General features: G+C 42.0%; 1 long non-coding RNA gene across 1 annotated transcript; it reads right to left on the bottom strand.

Annotated features, from left to right (window-relative positions):
• Positions 1–9,934: 9,934 nt before the first annotated feature.
• On the bottom strand, positions 9,935–17,278 carry LOC129648135 (uncharacterized). Its single transcript, XR_008712723.1, has 2 exons — positions 16,774–17,278; positions 9,935–10,328 (listed from the first exon to the last, which is right to left on the bottom strand). It is a non-coding gene; the product is annotated as an uncharacterized LOC129648135 (long non-coding RNA).
• Positions 17,279–24,524: the final 7,246 nt, after the last annotated feature.

The raw sequence follows: 24,524 nt of genomic DNA, 5'->3' as shown, positions 1-24,524 counted from the left end.
ATCCTGGGAAAGATTGAAGGCAAAAGGAGAAGGGGTAGCAGATGATGAGATGGTTAGATAGCATCACCAACCCAATGGACATGAATTTGAGCAAACTCCGAGAGATAATGAAGGACGAAGCCTGGTGTACTACAGTCCACAGGCTTGCAAAGAGTTGGACACAACTTATTGACTGAACAACAACAAGCTATTTTGTAATAGCAGCCTGAGCAGACTAAGAAAATAGGTGTGTCATAAGTATTTAATAACTGATTGACCAAATAGTTCTGTCTGTGACTTTAAAGTCCATGCCCTCAGCCCTTACACTCTCTCTATAGATGGTCCTTGACAAGATTTAGTGGAAAATATGCAATTGCACATTGGTGAAATTATATAACTTTTCTGTCCTGTATAAACCATCTTTCTGTATGCATACTATTCACTCATTCAACAAAATGTGCAGTTGTGGTTTATGACTATGAATTCTGAGAAGGAAGGACCATAACCATCTTATTCACCATGGTATCACCCATTTTTCATAGAGTGCTGTGGAATAAGGAATTGTAACATAGATGAGTAGATTGATGAATGAATGACTAAGAGGCAGAGCTGTCCAGACATGGAAAGAATGGCTCTGGTAGGTAGGGAGAGATGGTGTTAAGGATGGCTTCCAGGGTTTTTGGCTTGAACACATGGTTGGATGGTTCCTGCTACTTCCTGAGATAAGGAGCATGGGAGGATGAACACGCTCTGGAAGGAAGATCAGGAGTTTCGTTTGGGGCTTGCTGAGCTTGTGCATCTGTGAGACATGAAAGTGGGGATGTTGAGTGGGCTGCTGGATATATGGGTCTGGAACTTAGAAGCAATGTCTGGAATGAAGATATAAATTTGGGAGTTGTCAGCATGTAGCTAGTAACTGAAGTTACAAGCATAGACATGAAAACATATGATAGGACAATATATAAAACTATATATGACTCTATAAATATTTAAGTAGAAGGTTATATACATGTGCAACTGTGCAGACAATGGAATGAAGTTATTGGTAGTATTCAGGAATGAAGAAGATGTAATATCAGCCTGAGAAGTTAATTACTAATCAATGTTCAGTGGATGCCAAATGGCAGAAACCATACATTGGAGGTCGGTATAGTTTAATTTCAAGTTGGTCTGTCTGTAAGGACAATATAAACAGATCAGTGGTGTGCCCATATCTCCTGGCCCCTCCTGCAAAGTTATTAGAATGTTAGATATTTTGGGTAGATGTTAGCCATGGCATAGGCACTTCCTTTGTGTCAAGCCTAAGAACATTCTGGAGAAGGAGCACAAAATCAAGGCATGGAAAAGTCAGGCTGAGAAGGTCTGGGGGCTTGCAGAAGAACTCTGCAGGGACTGAGTCTTAGGAACAGGAGGCTGTGACAGAAGAGAACACCCCATACACCTCTTCTCTGTTCTGTGAAAGGTATTTTCAAGGACAAGGCAATCAAGAGATTAACATCGGCCTTTCCCAGGCTCCCAGCCTGGGAATGGGCAGAGGGCACCTGGGTTATAAGTTCTTACACTCTATAGTTCAGCAATTACAGGCCATCCATCCATCACTGAGATTAAGAGGAAGAGGTTTGGATTCAGCATTCAACAACCCCCACCCACCCAATTAACGTGCTGGGTAACCTCTGGCAAGTTCCTTATTCTCTCTGAACCTTCTTGAACCTCAGTTTCCTTTTCCTGCTAAAAGGACAATGACAGTACCGTTGGCCTTTGAGCAACTAAGGGGTTAGAGGTGCAATAGAAAATCCGGGTGTAACTTTAGAGTAAGCCCTTCATATGGCATCCACAACTCAACCAACTGTGGATCATGTAGTACTGAAATATTTATCTAGTGGGGAAAAAAAATCCACTTATAAGTGGACCTGCACAATTCAAATCCCTGTTGTTCTCTGGTCAACTGGATAAGACACAAGGTGTTTGGACATAGTGGATATCTAAACAAATTTTCATTGATGACAAATTTGAAACTCCACTCTGCCACCCTGTTAGAGGGGTAGCCATTGGTAGGTTAAATAGAGAGGTGATGAAATTTGATTTACCATTAAGAAAAGATACTCTTAATGCCATATGAGGAATAAGAGTGGATACCGGGGGACTAGGTAAGTGGCTCTTGTACTAGTGCCAGCATGGAGTGATGGTGGTTTGGGTCAGGGTAGTAGTGAAGCAGGGTGATAGGTTTCCAGATTGCTATAAAGATTTGTATTTAGTAGAAGCTTTATAAATGATATACTTAAGGGTTATTACTTTAATTCTTAACACTAGTCAATTACAAAAACATATTTGGAGCTATGACAAAGCATGTACCTTTTAGTTATTTATTGTTTATATGTGTGTGTGTTTAGTTACTCAGTCATGCCCAACTCTTTGCAACCCCATGGACTGTAGCTCACCAGGCTCCTCTGTCCATGAGATTTTCCAGGTAAGAATACTGGAGTGGGTTGCTATTTCTTCCTCCAGGAGATCTTCCTGACCCAGGGATCGAACCCATGTCTTCTGTGTCTCCTTCATTGGAAGGCAGGTTCTTTACCGTTATGTAGTTAATATTCACTCCTATGTGGTATTTACTATGTACCTGGTGTTGCACTAAGCACTTCATATACATTAGTTTATTTATTAGTCCTAACACTTCTATGGGCTTCCCTGGTGGCTCAGATGGTAAAGAATCTGCCTGTACTGTGGGACACCTGGCTTTGATCCCTGGGTTAGGAAGATCCTCTGAAGGAGGACATGGCAACCCACTCCAGTATTCTTGCCTGGAGAGTCCCCATAGACAGAGGAGCCTGGCGGGCTACAGTCCATGGAGTCACAAAGAGTTGGACACACCTGAGCGACTAAGCACAGCACAACACTTCTATTATTCCCATTTTACAGAAGAGGGAACTGAGGCTCAGAAATGTTACACAGCTTTAGTAAGTCGTAAAGCCAACTGGATTAACACTCCCACCCCATGTAGTCTGGACTAGTATTAGATTTGGAATAAAAGAAAGAAGATGATTCTTAGAATTAGTTTGGGACAACTCTTGCTTTTATGTCTCTGGCAGTAACTGACTTGAAATATCTTGCCTGGGGATTGAATACAGCTCCTTCACAGAATTCAACTGTCTCCCTGCTACACTCCAGGGCCATTTAGGACACATCCTTTTTGATGATGGTTATATGAACACTTGAACTAGTGGGCATTTGGGTTGAAAGTCTCTTGGAAAACTTCTTGTAGTTCTCTAGGGTATATGCTTTCACCGCCAATCAAAAAAAAAAAAAAAAATGAAAAAAATTAAAAGACTTAAAAAAATTGCCTGACTGTTCAACTGCCAAGAGCCCAATTAGTCAGTGCAGACCTTACAATAATACCAAATCAGGGAGGAAGTCTGATAAGAAAACACCACCTAAGAAGATTTTTAATTGGCAGCGAAAAAGAGCTTGAGAACAATAGCTCGACATTGCCAATTCCCTTCACATTACTCACTAAATCAATGTCTTTTCCCATATGGAATACTCTACCCTCCTCTTGACCCACCCGTTTATATAATTACCTTTTGGCACTTGGCTGAAAAGTTAGCTCCTGCAAAATACCTTTCCCACTTAGCCTCAGTTTGTTAGGATTTGATGGATTGAATCATTAATTCTTCACTCACTCAGGGCAGGCCTTTTGAGTACTAGATACTCAGCTGGTCACTGAGAACCCCGTGCACCATTCCTGGCCTCTCATTTCAGCACCTTCTGTGATGATGGAAACAGCCTGTGTTTGTGTTCTCCAACATGGTAGCCACTAGCTATGTGGCGCTACTGAGTGCTTGAGAAGTGCTGAGTGCAACTAAAGAAACGAATTCTAAAATGCTATTTCAATTGGATTAGTTTCAATGTAAACAGCCTCATGCGACAGCACAAGTCTAAACTGAATGATGGATCATGAAGAAAGGGTTGTAGCCAAGTCTTTGGGGGCTGTGATGGACATCTGTAAGAGGTGGAGGGAGACAGCCAAGGTGGGGCTGATCAGCTCTCTGGACCAGAGTCAGGGTTGTTCAGGGGGACAATGTTGTATAGCTTTTGGGTCAGTTGTCTGGGTTCAAGTTCAGGTGTTTTTCACTGTTATCTCCATGAGTTGTTGTTATTTAGTCACTAAGTCATGTTCGACTCTTTTCGACTCCATGTATGTAGCCTGCCAGGCTCCTCTGTCCATGGGCTTCTCCAGGCAAGAATACTAGAATAGGTTGCCATCCCCTCCTCCAGGGGATCTTCCTGACCCAGGGATCGAACCCGAGTCTCCTGCATTGTAGATGGATTCTTTACCACTGAGCCACCAGGGAAGCCCAACTCCATGATTACAGGCAAGTTACTAAAATTTTGTTTAACAGATGAGGAATCTGAGGCTGAACTAGGGCAGAGGTAGGTGGGAGCTGGAGAACAGGCAGATTCAAGGTCTGGCTAGTCTCTCGAGCAGTCCTCTCCTTAGCAAGCATGACAAGGCTCATGCACCATCACTTTGCAGGACCATTCTCATTGGAAATCACATTCCAGTTATGTTTCTTGCCTGTGTCATTTCCTGTTACTCACTTGCTCACTCCAAAATAAAATCATTTTTTTTCCATCCGATTACAAAACATTTTTGTTCATTACCCAAAAAAGTACAGAATCATGGAAAATTATAAAGAAGAATCACAAATCCCCTCACCCAGATTTTTAGGAATTGGATGGATCTGCAAATATTCCTAAAGAGTCACAAACTTACTTTAGTGGGATGTACTGTACATTATGCTCTGTAATTGCTGTTTCACCCAATAATTTACTGTGAACATTTTACTATGTTTATGTAGAACTTCATAAACACATTAATGACTACACACTACTCCACTGTACCATTGTGATGGACACAGAGTGTTTTTAATTTCTTTCCATTCTAAAACATGGTTATGATTATACGTCTTTATGTGTTTTGTGATTATTTTTATAGGATAAAAATGAACTATAGGATAAAGATAAAATGAATTAAAATTTTGATACATAATGGGGATTACATTGATTCTGTACAGCACTTTGGGTAGTATGCACATTTTAAATGTTAAATCTTCTAATCCACGAACACACATATTTCCATTCATTTGTGCCTTTAATTTCTTTCAACATTTTTAGTTTTCAATGTACATGAGTTTTACCTCTTTAGTCAAGTTTATTCCTAAGTATTTTACTCTTTTTAATGATATTGTAAATGAAATTGTCCTCAATTTCTTTTTTTGGATAGTTTTTAATTAGTGTATAGAAGTGAAACTGATTTTTATATGTTGATTTTGTATTCTGCAACTTTATTGAAAGTATTAGTAAATTTTGCCTCTGGATAGAGAGCTGATATTACCTGGGTGGGGAGTAGAGGGAGCTTTTCTGGGATGGCAGGGAGAATGGGTCATGTAAGTATAAGCTCTCTTCAAAATTTATCAGTCTGTACTCTTGAGATTTGTGTTTCACTGTGTATGTATTTTAACTAAAAATCAATATAGTTGTATACATACAAAATGGAAATACTAGTATAATAATAAACCTGATGCTTCTATTAGCTTGAAATATTATTAAAACATGGCAAATTTTGTCTCATCTATTCTCTTCCTTACCTTTTGGATTGTTTTGAAGCAAATATTTCAGTATATATTTCTGAAGATAAGAGTCAGAATTTTCCTTGGTTACTGTCTATCTTTTCTGTCCGTCTCTGTGACCAAAACCACCATCAGAACCACTACCATCTCTTGCCGTCTTACTGCACTCTTGCTTTCAAATTCATTCTTCATATAGGAGCCTAAGGAATCTTCAGAAACCCAAGGAGATTATGTCAACCCTTCCAAGCCCCTCTTTAAAATTCCCCAATGATTTCCTAATGTTCTAAAGGTAAATACTAACATCTTTAAATAGCTGTATTAGTGTCTGTCACAACACAACCAATTACAACAATCAAACACACACACTAAAGGACTCTGAGAGACCCGTTTGTTGTCTCAGTTTCTATGGGTCAGAATTCTGAGTGTAGCGGGCCAAGTTCTCCGCTCAGTCTCACAAGGCTGAAATCTAGGTGCTGACTGAGGCCGTGTTCTCACCTGGGGCTCAGGATCCTCTTAGACTGAATCCGGTGGTTGGCGGATTTCATTTGCTTGTGTCCACAGGACAGAGTTTCCCATTTTCTTGCTGGCTGTTGCCCAGGGGTTCCTCTCAGCTCCTAGAGGCTGCCCTCAGGACACAGTCACAAGCCCCCACCACAGGCAGCTCATAAAGATGGCCAGTTCTTTTTTTCCAGGTCAGCAGAGGAGTGTCTGCTGCTGCTGCTGCTGCTGCTGATCTTGATTAGATCAGGCCTTCCCACGATAATTATCCTTTAATTTTTTTGAAGCTGCTGCTAAGTCACGTCAGTCGTGTCTGACTCTGTGTGACCCCATAGACGGCAGCCCACCAGGCTCCCCCGTCCCTGGGATTCTTCAGGCAAGAACACTGGAGTGGGTTGCCATTTCTTTCTCCAATGCATGAAAGTGAAAAGTGAAAGTGAAGTTGCTCAGTCGTGTCTGACTCTTCGCGACCCCATGGACTGCAGCCTACCAGGCTCCCCCATCCATGGGTTTTTCCAGGCAAGAGTACTGGAGTAGGGTGCCATTGCCTTCTCTGATCCTTTAATTTTACTCAAAGGCAATTTATTGGGAACCTTAGTTATATCTGGAGAAGGCAATGGGACGGGGGAGCCTGGTGGGCTTCCATCTATGGGGTTGCACAGAGTTGGACATGACTGAAGTGACTTAGCAGTAGTTATATCTACAAAATCCTTTTGCTCTTTAATGTAGCATAACTTTAGGAGTAACTTTCCATCATATTCATAGGTCCTGCCTACCTAGACTCTAAAGAGAGGGATTACAGGACACTGGGGGCATCCCCTGTGGCTAAGTGGTAATGAATCTTCTTGCAATGTGCAGTGCAGGAGATGCAGTAGATACAGGTTTGATCCCTCCTCCAAGATCCCCTGGAGGAGGCATGGCAATCCACTCCAGTATTCTTGTCTGGAGAATCCCATGGACAGAGGAGCCTGGCGGGCTACAGTCCATGGGGTCTCAAAGAGTTGGACACAACTGAGCACATCAAGAACAAGAGGACCTTGAAGTGTTACAAACCATCTTAGAATTTTACCCACCATACAACCCCTTCATACTACGTCTTGGAGAGTGTCTCTGCCTCCCACTCTGGTCTCATCTTGCCCCACTCTCTGCCTATCTTTCTCTGTTCTAGCCCCTCACCCCCTGGCAGTTTTCAGAATCCTAAAAGTCCCCCTGCTCTCTATGGCCTCAGGGCCTTTGCATATGCTTTTTCTCTGTCTCTTCTTCCCCACCACTCCCTCAACTAGTCAAAGCCTATCATTCCTTCAGGTCTCAGATCTAAAAGAACTTCCCTACAGGACTAACGTCACTGGGTCAGGTCTGCCTAAAATGTGTTCTTAGTATACTGAGTTCCTTTTCACAGAGCTCAGCTTGCGGTAGGCTTTCATACATGTGATTATTCAATCAATGTCTCTCTCTTGCCCACCCACCCCCGCCCCCCAACCCCGTACTGTAAGCACCTTGAGGGAAGGGACTGTGTATTTTTTTGCTCACTAGTTTATCTCTAGCATCTAACACTTCACCTGACACTCAGTTGAGCTCAAGAAACATGCTTATTATATGAAACCAGCCTCAATTTACTCATCTGTTGTATGAGGGGGTTGGTTTAGCTCACCAGTCATTCTCCAGTATTCTGTGATTCCAAGGTCTGGTCCAACCATCTCAACTTACAGTCAGAAAAGTAGCTTCAAATATGAAGTGATTTCCCACATTCGGTGGAGCAGAGGAACTGTAGTCTCCACCCATTGTACACAATGGCTCTTGGGCACTCGGGCAGCCAATTAAACATCCATGGCTTCCTTTTCTTCTCCAAACTGCAGGACGCCTGAGTGAGATTCCCTATTTACACACTGATTGGCCCCTCTGCCATGATGACTGTCCATGTGTGGACACAGCCTTTGGGTGGTTTCTGTTGGTCAACTCGATGTGACCTACTCGGTGAAAAAAAGACTGTCCCTCCTCCTTGTTGGCAGCCCATTGGGGGATGCCTGGAGCAGAAGGCATGGCGGGTGGGGAGGGCTGGTTTGTCGCTGTTTGCATTGGGCAAGCGCTGGCCTCCTTGCCAGACAGCTGTTTATGGCTCCCTGGCCTGTGATGGACACTGAGCGGCAGACCACCCGGACAGAGGCCTGTTTCCTATTTGCTTGTCGCTGTGCAGCCTGTCCACCTCGGCTGCCTGAGGATCACCAGATGCCTGGAGGGAGTCTGGAAACAGAAGCGTTTGTCCCCTGGATTATTCCCCTTGGCTCTGGATTACTGATAGAACTCGGAGAGTGAAAAAGTTGGCTTAAAGCTCAACATCCAGAAAACTAAGATGATGGCATCCAGTCCCATCACTTCATGGCAGATACATGGGGAAACAGTGGAAACAGTGAGAGACTTTATTTTTGGGGGCTCCAAAATTACTGCAGACGGTGACTGCAGCCATGAAATTATTATACCTGTGGTGGATTCATGTTGATATATGGCAAAACCAATACAATATTGTAAAGTTAAAAATAAAATTAAATTAAATAAAAAAAAAAGAAATCTTCCTACAATAAAGCTTTCGATCTGTAAAAAAAAAAAAAAAAGACACTTACTCCTTGGAAGAAAAGTTATGACCAACCTAGACAGCATATTAAAAAGCAGAGACATTACTTTGCCAACAAATGTCCATCTAGTCAAAGCTATGGTTTTTCCAGGAGTCATTTATGGATGTGAGAGTTGTACTACAAAGAAAGCTGAGCACAGAAGAATTGATGCTTTTGAACTGTGGTATTGGAGAAGACTCTTGAGAGTCCCTTGGACAGCAAGGAGATCCAACTAGTCTGTCCTAAAGGAGATCAGTCCTGAGTGTTCATTGGAAGGACTGATGTTGAAGCTGAAGCTCCAGTACTTTGGCCACCTGATGTGAAGAGCTGATTCATTTGAAAAGGCCCTGATGCTGGGAAAGATTGGGGGCAGGAGGAGAAGTGGATAACAGAGGATGAGATGGTTGGATGGCACCACCGACTCAGTGGAGATGAGTTTGAGTAGACTCTGGAAGTTGGTGATGGACAGGGAGGCCTGGCGTACTGTGGTCCATGAGGTTGTGAAGAGTCGGATACAACTGAGCAACTGAACTGAACTGAAGAATTTCAGATATGTCTCCCTGGATGCCATTTGGTGTTCTAAGAAAAGGAGGTGAACCGGGCCTTTCCATGCAAAGTGGGTACTTAGTCTGACTTCCAATAGCTCTGAAATCTTTAGGCTGGAAGCTAGAACAAACCAATGCTATAAAGCTGCCACTAGCCAGTCCATGGGCCAAACTTTGCATAGTTTGTTGTACAGGCTTCTGCATTTTATATGTATATTTATTGTTCTAGATAGGTATCTGCCTATATATGTATTTATGCATATATGTGGGGCTTCCCAGGTGGTGCTCGTGCTAGAGAACCCACCTTCCAGTGCAGGTAGATATAAGAGACATGGGTTCGATCCCTGGGTCAGGAAGATCCCCTGGGGAAGGGGATGACAACCCACTCCAGTATTCTTGCCTGGAGAATCCCATGGACAGAGGAGCCTGGAGGGGCTACAGTCCATAGGGTGGCAAAGTTGGACATGACTAAAATGACCCAGCATGAATGCATGCATATATATAATATATCCATGTATGTATATATCATGTGCTTATTGTTAATTGTTAATTTTGTGATTCCAAATACAAAGAGAAATTTAAAAAAAGAAACTTGAAAGAAATTTAAAAAGAATAAAGCTGTCACCAGTTATTTTCCCTGTAATGGTAGAAGAAGAATTCATCTTTGGAGTAAGGCTGGCCTTTTATTTTGTGAAAAACATAACATACTGCAGTACACAATGGTCAAATTAAAATCCTAGTCTATAGTGGAGAAATTTGAAACAGTATAGCTCAACTACTCTGCATGACAATGTAGCATAATATAACAAATTGCAGCTGTGGAAAGTATTACATATCTGAGGGGAATCGGGGGCTTGGATTTCAGGACACTGGTGATGGTGGGAGGTGGGCTGGTCCTCAACATGATGGAGGGCAGAGGAGCACGCCAGTATCCAGTGGGATGCTGGCAGAAGGGCATGAGTGATGGACCTCAGGAGCAATGATATCGGATGTCCACTTTTAGATGTCCTCTTCTCTGACTCCACATGATTAAGAAAAACATTCTGGAAAAAGATGTTGGGCTGCTCCTATGATTGGAGGAATAGACAATCCAGAATTAAAAGAGCAGAAACAAGCACATTCCCTGAAATACAGAAGCAGATGTTTAGGTTCCTTCTCATTTGGGTGGGCTCTTCATGTGAGCCAGTGCCCTCATTTTCAGTCTGTCTCTCAGTACAAGCTTCAAATTTCAGGTAGGACAGAAGCTGATTGCTTCAGCTTGTAAGGTACTTTTCCTTGATCAGTTGGCTGTGCTGGGGATAAAGAGTGGTATAGATTTGGTGGTTGGGGTGTTGTCAAAAGGGCTTCCCACGTGGCGCTAGTGGTAAAGAACCTGCCTGCCAATACAGGAGATTTAAGAGACATGGTTTCCATCCCTGGGTCAGGAAGATCCCCTGGAGGAGGGCATGGCAACCTATTCTAGTATTCTTGCCTGGAGAAGCCCATGGACAGAGGAGCCTGGAGAGCTACAGTTTATAGCGTCGGAAAGAGTCAGACATGACTAGACTTAGCATGCATGCAAGTGTGGTCAAAAACTTGGCAGCTGCTTCAGCTTGGTTTCCCTATAGCAAATTAGAAATTTTGTTTAGAAACTACCCTCCTCCAGTACGTGTGAGAAAATGAGAGCAGGTACCTACTGACAAGAACTCTTCATATCTTTAAAATTATATTGTTTAGTTGTTCTTTAGGTTGGCACTTACAGAATGAAACTAAATTTTAAAAAGCATTTCTAGGAACTTCCCTGATAGTCCAGTGGTTAAGACTCCATGCTTCCAATACAGAGGATGCGGGTTTTATCCCTGATTAGAGAACTAAGATCACAGCATGCTGCACAGTATGGCCAAAAATTAAAAAAAATTTTTTTTCTAAATTCATCCACTTTTATAGTGAATAGTGCAGGCACGTGCTTTGTGTTCTGTGGTAAATATTAATACACTGGTTGTATCTATTGTTATCTCATCCTAACCAATTAAAATTAAATATCAAGTTTATTTTGTATGTATTCCATACCAAATAGTGTGTGGTCCTTTTTATCTCATGAAGGCTACTATTTTTACATTATTCAGAACTTTTTTTGGATATAAGTGCATAATCTAAGGTTTGGTTCAAGCCAAAATCAGGGTTTGTTGGCACATGTGAGTGAAAAGGTCAGAGGTTGTTTGCTTCAGGCAATGCTTGATCCATAAACTTAGAAATTATTGGAGATCTTTTTTCTTCATTTCCTTCTGATTTGTGTGTGTGTGTTAGCTTTATTTTTTTTAAAACACTCTAATAAGTGAGCCACTTATTAGATTGCCACTAAGACGCTACCATATACATCCTTCTACCGTAAGAACCCCAGTGTGGGGGGCAGGGAAACAGCTTCTGTGTTTCAATATGCATATATAAGGAAAGGGGAAAATCTAGAATGGGTCTTCTTCCTATCTCTGATCAATCACTGTTGTAGGAGGGTGAATCAGTAGGGTCTAACCTGATCTCCTGCCCCATTTCTGTGGTGGTGAAAGTTGGGGGGTGGGTGCCATGATCATCAGAACCATAGCCAATGGAAGAAGCTACATTCCCCGTGGAAAATGTGGTTCTGGGAAGTCAAACAACAGGTTTTCACTTCACTACATTCATAGCTCCTGAATTATAGATATGAAAGTGATCTTAGAAATCACTTGATTGCCACCTTAATTTAAAAAACAAGGAAACAGAACAACAGAGTTGAAGAGACTCTAGTTATTTATTCAACAATGCTATGCTTTGCAGATGTAATTGTGACCAAGAAAATTCTAGTCCCTACCTCCAAGAAACATTTTGTCAGTAGGAAAAAATGTCAGCCTATTACAACAGCATGGTAGATGTTACTGAAATTAGAAAGAATGAGTGTGTTATGGGAGCACGTAAGAGGGGTCACTAACCCAATTTGAGGGACTCTCTATGAGGAGGATATGTCAAAGACTCAAAGAACGCACATATTATCTAAAATAATGCTAGCTGCTATAACAAGCAAACCCTCACCTTTCACTGCCATGATAGAAGTTTCCTTCTCCCTTATGTAACTGACAATGTGATTGGTCTGTGGGTGGCCTTCCTTACAGTGATTCAGGGTTCCAGATTCCTTCCAGCTTACAGTTCCACCATCCCTTAAGACCTGGGGTCCTTACGTATGGTTGTCAGATGAGGATATAAGGAGGAGAAGATATACCTACTTGTTAACCACTTTGGCCCAGAAGTGACATGCATGCTCATTGCTCATATTCTACTGGTGAGATCTAGTCATATGGCCCCACCTAGATGCAGGGGGCTTAGAAATATAGTTGCTGAGTTTGTAGCCACCAGTGATAACTTTACACTATGGAAGGTGAACATGAAGCTTTGGTGTCCCCGACTTAGTAAGTTAGCTAAGCAATAATAGGGAAAAGGCTTGATGGTCTAGCAAACATGGTACATTTTTAAAAGGCCCAGAGGTGAGGAAATATCAGGGTCTGATTGAGTAAAGCTGCCAGATTTAGCAGATAAATAAACCCTCAGTCAATTTGAATGTCAGATAGAAAACATCAGATAATGTCAGATAACATTCCAAATATTCCATGGTACATACTTACACTAAAGATTACTCATTGTCACTCTGAAATTTATGCTTAACTCAGCACTGTGTATTTTATCTGACAAACCATTTGTAGAGAGAGCAGAGTCTTCAGGAAGACTGGCATATAGAGTTTGGATGGGTGGAAACAGGGATTATGAACCTGGAGATGAAAGCACAGGCCAGGTTTGTGAAAGTCCTTGTGAGCCATGTTACAGATTTATCCAGATAGCAGAGAATAGTTCTTACAGTGTTTTAAACAGGGGACAGAGGGTGAGACAAGCTCAGATTTGCATTTTAGGAAATTCCACTGGTGCTGAATGATATGAATTACAACGAGGTGACAGAGGGGGTGACCAGAGGCCAGGAGACAGTGGCAAAAGCAGGATCAAACCCAAGTTTATGTCTGAGTCCATCAATTCATTATGCTGCAGGGTTCTTAACAGTTTAGAATAGTGGAAATGTAACCGAGCAGGACCCTATGGGGCCTTCCCAGGACACAGTACCCTCCTCCCCCATGTCTGTCTGCCTCTTTTTTGTAGTAAAACTTTATCTTCCTAGGCCTTCCCAGAGTTCCAATGAATAAATTTAAATCAGAGAAGTGAGAAAGTGCATAAACACAGGAAGAGTCAAGAAAGACAAAATAATTTAGCTACTAAACAAAGTCAAGGACTTTTAGTTCCTCAAGGTCTATAGATAATATTCTCAGCTATATATTCTTAGTCCTTTGAGCTGTTGTGCAGATACTGAAACTCCGCACAATTGCACTCATCTCACACACTAGTAAAGTAATGCTCAAAATTCTCCAAGCCAGGCTTCAGCAATACGTGAATCGTGAACTTTCAGATGTTCAAGCTGGTTTTAGAAAAGGCAGAGGAACCAGAGATCAAATTGCCAACATCCGCTGGATCACGGAAAAAGCAAGAGAGCTCCAGAAAAACATCTATTTCTACTTTATTGACTATGCCAAAGACTTTGACTGTGTGGATCACAATAAACTGTGGAAAATTCTGAAAGAGATGGGCATACCAGACCACCTGATCTGCCTCTTGAGAAACCTGTATTCAAGTCATGAAGCAACAGTTAGAACTGGACATGGAACAACAGACTGGTTCCAAATAGGAAAAGGAGAACATCAAGCCTGCATGTTGTCACCCTGCTTATTTAACTTATATGCAGAGTACATCATGAGAAACGCTGGGCTGGAGGAAGCACAGGCTGGAATTAAGATTGCTGGGGGAAATATCAATAACCTCAGATATGCAGATGACACCACCCTTATGGCAGAAAGTGAAGAACTCAAGAGCCTCTTGATGAAAGTGAAAGAGGAGAGTAAAAAAGTTGGCTTAAAGCTCAACATTCAGAAAACTAAGATCATGGCATCTGGTCCCATCACTTCATGGCAGATAGATGGGAAAACAGTGGAAACAGTGGCTGACTTTATTTTTCTGGGCTCCAAAATCACTGCAGATGATGATTGCAGCCATGAAATTAAAAGACGCTTACTCCTTGGAAGGAAAGTTATGACCAACCTAGATAGCATATTTAAAAGCAGAGACATTACTTTGCCAATAAAGGTCCATCTAGTCAAGGCTATGATTTTTCCAGTGGTTATGTATGGGTGTGAGAGTTGAACTATAAAGAAAGCTGAGTGCCGAAGAATTGATGCTTTTGAACTGTGGTTGGAGAAGACTCTTGAGAGTCCCTTGGACTGCAAGGAGATCCAACCAGTCCATTCTAAAGGAGATCAGTCCTGAGTGTTCATTGGAAGGACTGATGCTGAGGCTGAAACTCCAATACTTTGGCCACCTGATGTGAAGAGCTGACTCATTGGAAAAGACCCTGATGCTGGGAAAGATTGAGGGCAGGAGGAGACGGGAACGACAGAGGATAAGATGGTTGGATGGCATCACCGACTCAATGGACATGGATTTGGGTGGACTCCAGGAGTTGGTGATGGACAGGGAGGCCTGGCATGCTGCGATTCATGGGGTTGCAAAGAGTCAGACACGACTGAGTGACTGAACTGAACTGAACTGAACTGAAACTCTCACAAGATAGAAGAAGTTAACTATAAGTTGCTAACAAGCATGTAGACCCCAGATGGTTGGAACCAAAACGTTGATGATGTTGGCTCCTGATTACCTTGTTGTCATCATTCAGTCACTCAGTCGTGTCTGACTCTTTGCAACCCCATGGATTTCAGCATGCCAGGCTTTCCTGTCCTTCATCATCTCCTGGAGCTTTCTCAAACTGATGTCCATTGAATCGGTGATGTCATCCAACCATCTCATCCTCTGTCGTGCCCTTCTCCTGCCTTCAATCTTTCCCAGCATCAGGGTCTTTTCTAATGATTTGGCTCTTCACATCAGATGGCCAAAGTATTGGAGCTTCAGCTTCAGCATCAATCCTTCCAATGAATATTCAGGACTGATTTCCTTTAGGATTTACTTGTTTGATCTCCTTGTTGTCCAAGGGACTCTCAAGAGTCTTCTCCAATGTCACAGTTCAAAAGCATCAACTCTTCTGCTGTCAGCTTTCTTTATGGTCCACCTCTCACATCCGTACATAACTATTGGAAAAACCATAACTTTGACTATACAGATCTTTGTTGGCAAAGTAATGTCTCTGATTACCTCACCACCCACCAATCAGAAGAATGTCCTTGAGCTGATCATGCAGCACACAACCCCCTTTCCTCACCTTATCCTTAAAAACCTTTCCCTGAAAGCTATCTGGAGTTGGGGTCTTTTAAGCTCTAGCTGTCTGGACTGACTCCTTGCTTGGTGCCCTGCCATAGACACGGCACTTTCCTTCAGCACAAACTGGTGTCAGTAAGTTGGTTTCACTGCTTGGAGGTGACGCAAGTTTGGTAACAGAAGCAGAATAGGCCGGGAGACCTGGCGGCCAATTCTGAACAGTTGTATGGTCACTAGATGTTTCTAGGTCTCCCTGTCCCCATCTCTAATTTCCTCTGGAGTTTGAGGATTCCACCTACTCTATAGAATGAAACTATCTCTGCTTTCTGGCTCCATCCACATTCCCAAACTCTGAAAGCCTGCATGCCTCACAGTCAAATAGCAGACCCGGGCTGGCTCTGGCAATTCTATAGTTATCAGAATCTTCACCATGCTTTTCCTCCATCAACAGTTTGGTGCTATCAGCTCCAGCTGCCCCTGGCGAATCCATCACATTAAGCTGCAAGAAGTCACACCTGTCAGGCTCACACTGTTTATCTCAATAATTTCCCCACATAAAGCACAAACAGCGGACTATTTATTTTCCTTCCTGACATACATAAGGCTGTTAAAAGTCTGAGCCTGCTGGCAGTTTACATGAAGCTAACCTTAATTGCATACTAGAGCGCCATAAAAGGATGATCAGGCCTCATTAGCTCGGGACCAATTTTACATTTTTCTCCTCTGACCAAAACTGTTTAAAAATGTAGGGTACTATCTCCTCCCAGGCAGGCATAAATTTCAGTGCTGTCAAAATGCCCCTGCTGAATTCCAACTGTTCTCATACTTGAAAAGGTTCAGTGTGTCAGCCTGGGATGAAGAAATGTTTTATCTTCCTTGGATCCCTCCCTCCCTTACTTGCACCCAACCCCCTTCCCGGAAATGAATGAAAATCTCACTTTTACAGCCAAGTCTCAGATATCCCAAATGACATTCTCCCGATCAAATTTTTTTTCCTGATGAGGGGTTACTCAGAAATATTTTCAGCCACACTCGAGAAAAGTTTCGCTGGCTTTCCTATTGTTTATGGGGCACCTATGCTGTGGTAGGCAGACTGATAATCAGGGCATTAGCTCAATCTTCACAACTATAGCCCAGATGTCTCCCACCGTAATGTTCCTCTTTTCCTAAAAGCAGAACACAGTGCAAAGCTCCAGAACTCACTCTGTAACCCCTCTGCTGCTCCCAGTTCCCTTTTGCTTGGCCAGTGCCTGCTCAGCTCTTAGGAAAATTCTCCCTCCTCTTCTATAGCTGTTGCCACTGTTTTTGTGTGAGGTCGACTTCCGGCTGCTACCAACAGGGTTGGTTGCTGTGTTACTTTTTCCAAGTGCATTTAGAAAGAGCCTGGATGGTTTGGACAGTAGGAAATGATGTGACCTGGGACGAGTCGTTTTCTTTCTCCATGCCAAGGTTTCTTGCCTCTGAGATGGAGGAGTTGTACAGGGACCATTGCTGGAGTCTCGTTCACACTGTTCCTTCTATTCAGAATAGCCTTGCTCTAACCTTTACCTTGCTAAGCCTTTGATCCCTGAGTTTCCCATAAAATGTCACCTCCTGACATAGACCTTTCCTGACTCTCTCCCCATCCTAATTTGAGATTTCTGGCTATTTTCTTTATAATTTTAAAAACTATTTTAAAAAATTGTGGTAAAAGGTACAGAACACGAACATTTACAATCTTAACTGTTTTCAAGTGTATGACTCAGTGGCATTAAATATATTCACATTTTGGAGCAACTTTTGCCACCACCCACCTCTGGAACTGTTTTTCATCTTCCAAAGTGCAATCTCTGTGCTCATGAAATAAAACTCACCATTCCCTTCTCTCAAGCCCCAGATAACCACCATTATACTTTCTGTTTCTAATGATTTGACTACTCTATTCCTCAGAGAAGTTGAATCATACATTATTTGTATTTGTTCTTTTGTGACTGTTTTTTTTCCCACTTAGCATAATGTCCACAGGATTCATCTATGTTGTAGCATGAAGCAGTATTTTCATTCCTTTTTAAGGCTGAATAATGTGCCTTTGTACGTGTATACCACATTTTCTTTATCCATTCATCTGCGGATGGACACTTGGGTGGCTTCCATCTTTTATATTACATTTGCTATTGCGAATAATGTTACTATGAATGTGTGTATATGGTTATGTTCTTTTATAGTGTCTTGTGTTTTCCTTCATATCTCATGTGTTTATTCATTTGCTCTCCAGTAAACCTTAAAACAGGGCTTCCCTGCTGACTCAGTGATAAAGAATCTGTGCAATGCAGGAGCCGCAGGAGACATGGGTTCAATCTCTGGGTCAGGAAGATCCCCTGGAAGAGGGCATGGCAACCCACTCCAGTATTCTTGCCTGGGGAATCATGGACAGAGGAACCTGGCGGGCTATAGTCCATGGGGTTGCAAAGAGTTGGACATGACTGAGGCGACTTGACATGCACGCAAACCTTAAGACATATGAAAGCAAGAACTGTTAACTGTTTTGTTTTTTCACTATGATGTACCAGCTGCCTTTGCAGCAACTGGCCTGTGGTGTTATGACATGAATGCTAGAGCTAGCTTGTTTGTGCTTGAATCCTGCCTCTACTCCTTAATAGCTGTGTGACTGTAAGCAAATAACTCAACTTCTCTGTGCCTTAGTTTCCTCACCTATATAATGGAGATAAGATGAGATAAGGACTACGTGTAAAGGGTTTAGAAGACAGGCTGACCTATAATTATTGAACCTAAATGTTCAATAATTGTGCATGATTATTATTGTCCTAGTGAAAGTAAAAGTCACTCAGTCATGTCTGACTCTTTGCGACCCCATGGGCTATAGTCTATAGTCTACAGGGCTTTGCAAGAAGTCCACAGAATTCTCCAGGCCACAATACTGTAGTAGGTAGCCTTTCCCTTCTCCAGCAGATCTTCCCAGCCCAGTGATCAAACCCAGGTCTCCTGCATTGCAGGTGAATTCTTTACCCACTGAGCCACAAGGGAAGCCCATTATTGTCCTAATAGATGCTCAAATATTTATTGAGTCAATATGTTAAACGAATGAGATGACACTGGAGATCAATCTGTTTCCCTCCTCATCTCTGTCTTTTGTGTGCATCTTCATCGCCTTGCTCTTCATAGCAGATATAGATGCTAATGGGAGGCATTTTCCAGCATCTCAGGATGCTCATTAGGATGCCATTAGCAGAGCCTCTCTGAAGAGCTGTGGTCCTCAGTATCATGCACATTAGAATGAGCTGGGAAATTATATTCAAGATCTTATAATTGCCTATAATGGAAAAAAATCTGAAAAAGAATGTATGCATATGTTATATACACACACACACACATACATACGTATAACTGAATCACTTTGCTGTACACCTGAAACACAACAGTGTAAATCAACTCTACTTCAACAACAACAACAACAAAGAGTAACTTGGGGAGCTTTAATAATTCCCATTTCCTAGGCTGCACCTGCTGCTGCTTGCTGCTTAGTCTCTTCAGTGGTGTCTGACTCTGTGCCACCCTATGGACTGTAGCCTGCCAGGCTCCTCTGTCCATGGAACTCTCCAGGTAAAAGTACTAGAGTGGGTTGCCATGCCCTCTTCCAGGGGATCTTCCTGGCCCAAGGATCAAACCCAGGTCTCCTTCATTGCAGGCAAATTCTTTACCATCTGAGCTACAAGGGAAGCCCTATATCAGTTAAACCAACAACTCTGGAGGTAAGAGCCAGGTGTCAGGATCTTTAAGGCTCCTCAGGTCATTGTGGTATATAGGCAAGGTTGAGAATCATTGAGTTAATGAAAGCCTGGGAGAAGCTGGGAGGAAGCAATGGAGGGCTGGATACTTGGGCTCAGTGGTTCAGAATCGAAGCATGCTTGAATTTGGGGGGAATTTCCGTAATCTCAAGGGCTTTCCTGGTGGCTCAGATGGTAAAGAGTCCGCCTACAATGCAGGTTAGATCTGGGTTTGATCCCTGAATCAGGGAGATCCCCTGAAGAAGGGAATGGCAACCTACTCCAGTATTCTCGACTGGGAAGTCCCATGAACAGAGGAGCCTGGTGGGCTATAGTCCATGGAGGGGTCACAAAAAATTGGAAACGAGTGAGCAACTAACTTTTTCTTCTGTAATCTGAAAGAGCAGAACTGTAGCAAATGAAAAAGAAACCCTACATGGCCGACAGTCATATGAAAACATGTTGAATCTCATTAAAAAAAATCAAGGAAGGGCAGATTAAAAGACTGGGATGACTGTTAATTTACTTCCCATCAAATTGGAAGAGATATTAAAAATAATAATACCCAAGGTTTAAGGTTATGGGGAGGTGGGCTAGTTGGGACAATCTAGTGTCTGGAGGACACTAGCATTAAGTATCAGATCTTTATAGGCTTTCATATTAGATCTATTATGTATTGGTAAAAAAACAATTAACTTGTTGAAGGGATATATGTATACCTATGGCTGATTCATGTTGAGGTTTGACAGAAAACAACAAAATACTGTAAAGCAATTATCCTTCAATAGAAAAAACAAATTAAAAAAAACAATTAACTTGAAAAAATCATATTGATATTACTTTTTTCTGACTACATAATTTATATATGTTCATTATAAATTAAAAAAAAATATTGAAGTGATCTATAGCCCACCAATCTAATATTGATTAACATTTTGCTGTCTACCTTTCAGATATTTTTATACATGTATTTGTAAAGTTTTTTTAAAAGTAAGAATATTATGACTACTGTTTTAAAACCTGTTTTTTTCTACTTTATCCTTTTCATATATTGTTGGTGCCAAATAAATATTTCTCACCTGCTTAAATGAATTAATATTTTCCAAGAGTGTCATTTTTAACAGTTTGAACTTTGATTTTTATTATGTACCATGATTTAATTAATCCTCTATTTTGGATATTGTTAAAAATTACTTTGCTATCCATGTTTGTCTTTATCCCTTTGAATGACTATAACAGAATGCCATAGACTGAGTGGCTTATAAACAATAGAAACTTATTTCTCCTAATTCTGGAGGTTGGAACTTCATCAGGGTGCCTATATGGTTGAGTTCTAATGAGAACTCTTGTCTGGGTTGCAGATTTCTGACTTCTCCTGTAACCTTACATTGTGGAAAGGGACCGGATCTTTCTCAGGCCTCTTTTCTAGGACTAATCCCATCAGGAGGGCCCCACCATCATGACCTGATCACCCCAAAAGACCTCAGCCTCCAATACTATACACTGGGGATTAGGTTTCAATAGAAGAATTTTGAGAGAACATAAACATTTAGTCTCTACCAATACTCTTGTAGATAAATCTTCGGGTATGTTCAGTTATATCCTTTGTATAAATTTTTAGTGGAAAGTAGAATTATTGGGATGAGGCCTTATTTCTCTTGTAGCTTTTGAAGCTTAAAAGGTACATCTAGGTGTGCTAATAATGATTAGTAGCAATAGTCTGATGGCAACCCACTCCAGTACTCTTGCCTGGAAAATCCCATGGGCGGAGGAGCCTGGTAGGCTGCAGTCCATGGGGTCTCAAAGAGTCAGACACAACTGAGTGACTTCCCTTTCACTTTTCACTTTCATGCATTGGAGAAGGAAATGGCAACCCACTCCAGTGTTCTTGCCTGGAGAATCCCAGGGACGGGGGAGCCTGGTGGGCTGCCATCTATGGGGTCGCACAGAGTCGGACACGACTGAAGTGACTTAGTAGCAGCAGCAGCAGCAGTGATAGTCTGTGATATAAATGAATTGTTCATAAACCAAAGTGGCAAAGGAGACAGATACAGCTAAAATATAGAGGTTAACTATTATTCAGAGTGAAATAAGTCAGAAAGAGAAAAACACGTATCATATATTAAGTTATATATGGAATATAGAATGATGATACTGATGAATCTATTTGCAGGGCAGCAATGGAGACGCTGACCTAGAGATCAGACTTGTGGACACAGTGGGGAAAGGAGAGGGTGGGATGAATTGAGAGAGACATTGAGACATATACATTACTTTATGTAAAATAGATAGCCAGTGGGAATTTGCTGTATGACACAGGGAGCTCAAATCAGGGCTCTGTGACAATCTAGAGGGGTGGGATGAGGTGGGAGGTGGGAGGGAGGTTCAAGAGGGAGGGGACATATGTGTACCTGTGGCTGATTCATGCTGATGTATAGCAGAAACCAACACAATATTGTAAAGCAATTATCCTTCAATTAAAAATAAGTAAACTTAAAAAAAAGAGGCTCAATCCAGTCCTTAGTTAAACATGGTGTATATTATAGCTGGTTTTTGAATTTTAGGCGCTATCACCTATACCTATGTATATGAGTGTCTGTGTGTGTGTGTGCGTGCCCACATGTGTTTGTGAGCAAATACAGTATAAGTGCTGCTGATTCCCTCATGTACACAAACATGCCAGCAGTCCCTGTTCTGTGATCAGCTCCTTTCACAGTCTTGACCCATCACTTCATCCTTACTTTCCTAGATGATTTGCAGAACCCTATCCCATACTTGGCTGCTGACATCTGTTTTGGTTCTCTCACCTTGGAATCTGCGTTTGCAATAGAGTTAGCCACCCAGTTAGGAGCCCAGAATTTGGGCTGAAGATGAGGTTGGCTTTCTGCCAAGTTGGCTTTCCTGGGACCTTCCCAGGTCCTACCTGCCCCGCAACTACCCTCACTAAGGGGCATTCAGGCTACTGGGGGGCCCCTGGAAGATCACAACTCCGGGGTAGGCAGCCCCTCCACTGAAAGCAGCAGAAAAAAATGGGAAATTTCCTCTTCCCATGAGTAGGTTTCCAAATGCTTCTTTACCTTTCTTTTTCCTTCCCTCTATGGCTGTTTCTTTATTTTTCCTCTGCCTCTTCTTCCTCTTCATGCAGAAGTGTCTTTCAAACAAGAAAACAAAGAATTAGATGAATGAGAAAAAGGTCCAGTCTAATGCCAAAAAAGCAGGATAAAATAGCAACATGCAGCAAAATGCCTCCAAAGTTTGTATAACATCTCTTTCCTGGCCAAGGGGGAAGCCTTGTTTGTAGCTTAAACCCAAATCAAGATCCTCAGGGGCTGTTAGGGAGTCAGAAACGGAAATAATGAGATACACACAGGGCTTTGGCAGAAGGTTAGAATCTAAATGGCAGCTCCAGCCATAATTACTGGTGAAAAGTCAGAGACCAGGGCAAGTTATTTATTTGATTTTTAATCATAAAAGTCCTGTCTAGGTTAGTTGATTTGGAGCCCAGAGATAAAGCTGGCTTTCTTGTACAATGACTATGCAAACAGGCATGGAAAACCACTCTATTCTAACCTGGAGGTTGATTGGAAGGGCCTTTATCAAAATGTTATTCTTTTCCAAAAGGCATTCATCATGTTCAACAAGGCTTCATCCTGGTGTTGTGAAGGGAAGTCTTGCCTCAGGTTAAACTAGCAGCATTCAAGGAAAAAAAAAAAAATTGTCTTACTGCATCCAGGGAGCTGTCAGAATGATTAATTAGCCCTGAGGCTCCCAGGTGGGTGATAAGGACAAGTGCATTCTTGCCTACTGCTTGTATTTAGTCAATGACATGGGTTTGGGCTCAGGCTCCTTGTATATCACTTCATTCTGGAGAAATGTGCCCTTAGACCTACCTTGGTGAAGTCAGTGGCTACCTTTGGTTTTAAAACCAGAGAGGCAGGAGTGTAGACTGGCTCTGTGTCTCATTTGCTTTATACCCTTGAGTAAGTTTCTTGGTAAGTCTCTGCAGCTTGAAGAGCAAAAAAAGTGAAAAGTGAAGTCGCTTACTTGTATCTGACTTTTTGCAACCCCATGGACTGTAGCCTACCAGGCTTCTCCGTCCATGGGATTCTCTAGGCAAGAATACTGGAGTGGGTTACCATTTCCTTCTCCAGGGGATCTTCCTGACCCAGGGATGGAACCCGGGTCTCCTGCATTGTAGGCAGACGCTTTAACCTCTGAGCCACCAGGGAAGCCCAAGAATTAGTCATTCAGTCATGTCTGATTCTTTGTGACCCCATGGACTGTAGCCTGCCAGGCTTCTCTGTCCATGTAATTCTCCTGGCAAGAATGCTAGAGTGAGTTGCTATCTCCTTCTCCAGGGGATCTTCCTGACCCCGGGATTGAACCCAGGTCTCTGGCAAGGCAGGCACATTCTTTACCATCTGAGCCAGCAGGGGCATCCCTATAACTTTAAGCAAGTTTCTTGGTAAGCCTCTGCAGCTTAGTTTTCTCAAATTTAATACAGCTCTGAAAGAGCCTTGTTACCCTCTCCCATCCAGTGTCTTTTTGTTTTCAGTTACTCTGTAGTGCCTTCAAATATTTGTTTTTTTAAAATTTCCCAGAGTTTTTAAGTTGTACTCTATGAGAGAGTTGGTCCTATAGAAGATCCATAGCTATATTATAGACTAGACTTGAATTTTATTCTCAAATCTGCCACTTACTAACATCTTGACTTGAAACAGGTTGACTGATCTCTGGGACTTTTACCATCCTATCTATAAAATGAGGATGATGATGATAATTTATATAGTTAGTCTGAAGATTAAGTGAAATAATGATCAGTATTTAGCAAAATGCCTGGCATGTGTATATGTTCAGTGATAGTTACTAACAGTTATTGGAACAAGTACAAAAAGCAGTGGAAGATAGTTGGTTGAATATGAAGCTAAGGAATTTGAATTTTATTTGAAATGTATAATCAATTAAGTGATCAGTTTTTCTACTATGGTTTAGACCTATATAAATCCTTGAAAGCTAAAATCATTTCAACTTCAAACGTTATGGCGCCCTTAGTGAAATCTAGATATCATTCTACGTGTCTTCTCCCTGAGACACAAACAATGCTACCTTTAAGACTTGTCCCTGCGGCATGGGTAGCCATTTTTCTCTGTCTTCCTGGGCTGGCATGCCTGTGTGGGCCTGTGTTGGCAC

Source organism: Bubalus kerabau, chromosome 1 (assembly GCF_029407905.1).
Source record: "Bubalus kerabau isolate K-KA32 ecotype Philippines breed swamp buffalo chromosome 1, PCC_UOA_SB_1v2, whole genome shotgun sequence".
NCBI lineage: Eukaryota > Metazoa > Chordata > Mammalia > Artiodactyla > Bovidae > Bubalus > Bubalus kerabau.
The sequence above is the reverse complement of the archived record's forward strand: the minus strand, read 5'-3'. Positions and strand labels throughout refer to the sequence as shown.